The sequence below is a fragment of the Pteropus alecto genome, unplaced genomic scaffold (genome assembly GCF_000325575.1).
Source record: "Pteropus alecto unplaced genomic scaffold, ASM32557v1 scaffold79, whole genome shotgun sequence".
NCBI lineage: Eukaryota > Metazoa > Chordata > Mammalia > Chiroptera > Pteropodidae > Pteropus > Pteropus alecto.
The window spans coordinates 3,973,796-3,978,040 of NW_006494612.1; positions in this window are offsets into that span (position 1 = coordinate 3,973,796).

The following is a 4,245-nucleotide window of genomic DNA, read 5'->3' on the forward strand; positions in this document are numbered from 1 at the left end:
GCACGTCAACTCACTCCTAAAGAACATGCTTCACTTGAAGCTTGATTTTTGCAAATGAGAGATTTATAAATATGTGCAGTAAGAACATATGTATGTTCATACATAGATAATGTACCTGTATGAACAACGTGTGATGAAATTAAACTAGAAAATAAATACTTTAATAAATTCTACATTTTGAGGCACATGAGGAATAAAATTCAGGTTGTTTCTAGGTTACAGACATAGCATCTTTTTTCTCCCCTGTTTTTTGTACCTTAGTGTAATGCCTATTTGCATTTAACCTAGTTATCTTATGTTTGCATGCTTTGCAAACTGAATTATAGAACCAAATTGCCTATTATAATTTCCCATTATGTAACACAATTACATAGGAACACTTTGAGGTGAGAGGATTGTCCCAATATTAGGAAACATTGATTGTATCTTGCTTGCAAAGAGCAAAAATTAAAAAGAGGCTCTTTCCCCAGGTGACAGAGTTTACTGCTCTTTCTCTCTGATGTGAATGCTATTCCCCATTACAATGAGCTCTGTTCACTGATTTTTGGTCTGCAAAATTAGATCCATTGGTATTTAAAAAAAAAAAAAAAAACCCAGGCCCTAACACTATACCATTTCCTAAGCTCAAAGCTCCATACTCCCTGAGCACTTCTAAATGAAGTATGGAGTTGAAGTAATGTTCCAGAATTACATTATGTCCATAAAAAGTGAAAGCATAATGAATTTTCAGGTAATTAGAGTATCCAAAGTACATACACTAAGTCCTTCTTGCACATGTGCCTTGGACAAGCAAACGGTGCACAAACTTTTGCTGGATGATCTTTGTCTCAAATTCCCAAATCCAATCATAAATACATATATGAATATGTGTACAAACACACACACACACACACACACACACACACACACACACACACTTTTAAAATCTTTAGAAGGGAGGGAAGACCATGTAGGTAGAGATAGGAAGTGTGGTCAACTCTGTTTTCTCTTACAGAAATGAGGAGGTGATCTATTTGCACCCTTGGTCGCTGGTTCTTTCATACAGTGCACATTAAAGACAGAAGCTTTACCAGGGAAAGGGTACAGCTGCCACTCTTCCGGATGATCAGAAAACCTCCAGCATGGGCCTATCAGGGAGAGAAGTAGAATAAAGAGGTGGAAACGTGAGATTAACTAAGGCTGGGTTGAAAGAAAGAATCTGAAAATAAACCTCTCGACTCACAAAACAAAAGGTATAACATTTCAGTCATCATCATTCAACCTCACAAGCTTAGAGAACACGGATTTCCACTTACCCAGATGCCCTCATTATTTAGCAGGAGCTTTGTCAGACAGTTACAGCCTAAAACACAAACCTTTTGGCCTTGTAACACTTTGTGATGTTATAATGGCACTTAATTAACAAAAAGTTTTTGCTGTTAGTGTAAAGAGAAAATAGCAACAGACGACAATTAAGACCGAATGATGTCATTTTATTAATTTATTTGGTTTTCTTGTAGGTGTATAGAATAAAAAGTAAATTTATCTACAAATGTACTTAAAGTATAAAATCTTTATATTAATAAAATTCTAGGTATTTACAGAAGAAAAACAATCTAATCAACCGATGTCTATAAAATGAAAATATTTGCTATGTGAAGCAACCAATATTTCAAAACTTCTGGATGAGATGAGAGGAGCTCATTTTTTAAAAATCCTCACGTGATCAAATATATAGCTGCAAGATGACAGCAAATTAAATATTGTGGCTTAAAAGCGATGGTTAATCAAAGACATCAAATGCTCTCACACTTGGGCAGAAACACTTTCAGTTCCTGCGGAGGAAACAAATTTGACTTCTAGAAAGACCTTGAAGGTGTGTGATTGTGCTGGATAAAGGCCAGGAACAGAGCATCTCCTTTCTAGAATTTTGCTGCCTTTTCCCCTCATCTAAACCACAGTTTCCTTTGGGAAATACATCATCTTCTTCCTCTGCCCAGACACAAGCCACTTAATATTGCACACATCTCAGCAGACTTGTAAATGTCTAAAAACAAAACCTCACCCCAGAAATGCTTCTGACATCGTCATTGTGCTTCATCTTTGATCCTGGCTGGACCCTCCTCACTTAATCTTGAGGCACTGGCCTGGCTTTGGTCACTAGGAGATGCAGTCAGCGCTAAGTGGGTTTGGACAAAGAACTGTGGAATGTTTGGAATTGCTACTGGATGTCAGAGTGACTCTAAGCAGATTGCAGGAGGCAGTGTGGCTGGGAAAAATAACTCATGCTTCTCAAGAGGTATGTCAGATTGGCTCTAGGTCACTTGGCTCTTGACCTTCAGGACTGAAAGAGGAGAGACATCTAGTGAGATGGGCATTAGGGCTTGTGCTTGTAGAAAGTCAATGAGGGATATTAGTGAGCCATCGGGGTGAGTCACAGAATGAAGCAGTCAAAGAGGATAGGACTCTTGTTTCTGAACTCAAGGACAGACTGAGAAGGCTGGATCTTGAGAAATGGGAAGAACAGTGGAGACTGTCCCAGAAGAGCCAAGGAATTCTGTGGGCAGGTGACAGCAGGACAGTGGAAGGGAGGCAAGGACCAGGACTGGTAGGCTAGGTAGGGAAGAGGCAAACCATTAGTTCTTTATTTTTCTCCTTATTTCTCTCCACCTTCTTTCCTTCCCAAATACACTTGAGCAAGTGGAATGGAAAGAGGAAACAAACACAGAGACAGGAAGAAAGAATGAGATGGAAAGTAGAAACAAATGAGAATGGACAGCAAAGTGATGCTTACATGGCTTTGAGGAGGAATTATGGGCCCATAAGAAAAGAGGATGAGAAAATGTCTAGATGAGGTCAGACAGGAGGAGAAGCAGAAGCTGGAAGTCGTAAAATGGAGGAGTGAGGAACCGATAACTCTATTGGCCTTCGCTGAAAGTGACTGAGCTATAAATGCCTTTAAAGGTCATCTGGATGACCCCTCATTTTCCAGATGAGGACATGGGGGCATGTGGGGCAGTAACTTGGAGAGTTTGTTTCTTTTGCACTGCACCATAATCTGCCCCCACTGTGTGGGGTGGGACCCATGGGAGAGGGGATAGAGAAGGATCTACACTGGAGGTGAGCTGTTTGGGTGTCCCTCTAGGCTTCTTCCTCCCCTTCCTCTGGGATTCTAGGATTCTCAGTATGAGGGCTATCTCTGTACATTTGCAGCTTACCACGCCTTAAGGCACAGCAATGAGAGTACTTTAAAATGAACATGGTGAATGTTATACAGCCAAATAATGCTGCCCTTCAAAGTAGCCTATGCATTGTAGCTCCTTATGCTGGTATATGCCTAATATATTTACATTAACAAATGAATGATGGCTGTTATTGCTCAAATCATTTCGGACCCTGTAAGGAAACAACAAACTAGAGTATGGAGACATGTCATTTTACATGTCAATGGATTACCAGACACAACCCCAATGGCTTTGGCCTGTTTCAAAAAAGAAAAAAAATCTACTCTCATGTGATGATGATGGGCTTCAGAGTACCTTTGAAAAGAATGTGTACTAGCTTCTAATGATGACCCCAAAAGAGAGGTACTAAAAATATTCTGAGCAGTGACAACATCCTTGGAACAGTTGCTCAGGCTTTTGAGGTGATTTCTTTGAAGGTGAAACACTTTCGGTATGGTTATGAAAAAAAAGTTGGTCATGTGATTCTGTGCTCAATGCTCCGATGTAACCATTTGAGAAAAAAAGAGAAGCCCCCTATATTTCCAAATCTGTTCTCAAGGGAGGAAATGGGTAAAGAATGTAGAAGGACAGGGGAAGGGTCTCTTCTACTCATCTCCTGTGGGCTGTGTATTCTCAGTCTTGCCGCCATCAGGACATATGAGAGAGTGGCTTGTGGAGAAGGCAAAGCGAGGCTGACCTGCCCTCCCAAGGCAAGCAAGGTATTGGGTGTGCAAGCTTCTTGGAAAAAGCTCTCTGCCCCTTCCAGAGAGACACTTACCTCTTTCTGCAGTTAAGCAGCTAATAGAAACCCTACACATTTCTGAGATGTGTCACGGATTGAGAAGGAAAAGAAAAAGATATTTTGACAGGAAAGCTCTCAGTAATCATTTGTTACTCTCAAGTGCTTGCGGTAGAGCACTAGGCCAATTGGAATGTAAGATCTTAAGACAAAAAGACGTGAGTGAAATGCAAGTCGGTGACTTATGGAAGTTGACCTATTTGAGTGTTTAGAGAGTCAGAGGAAATAAAAGGCCTCATGCTC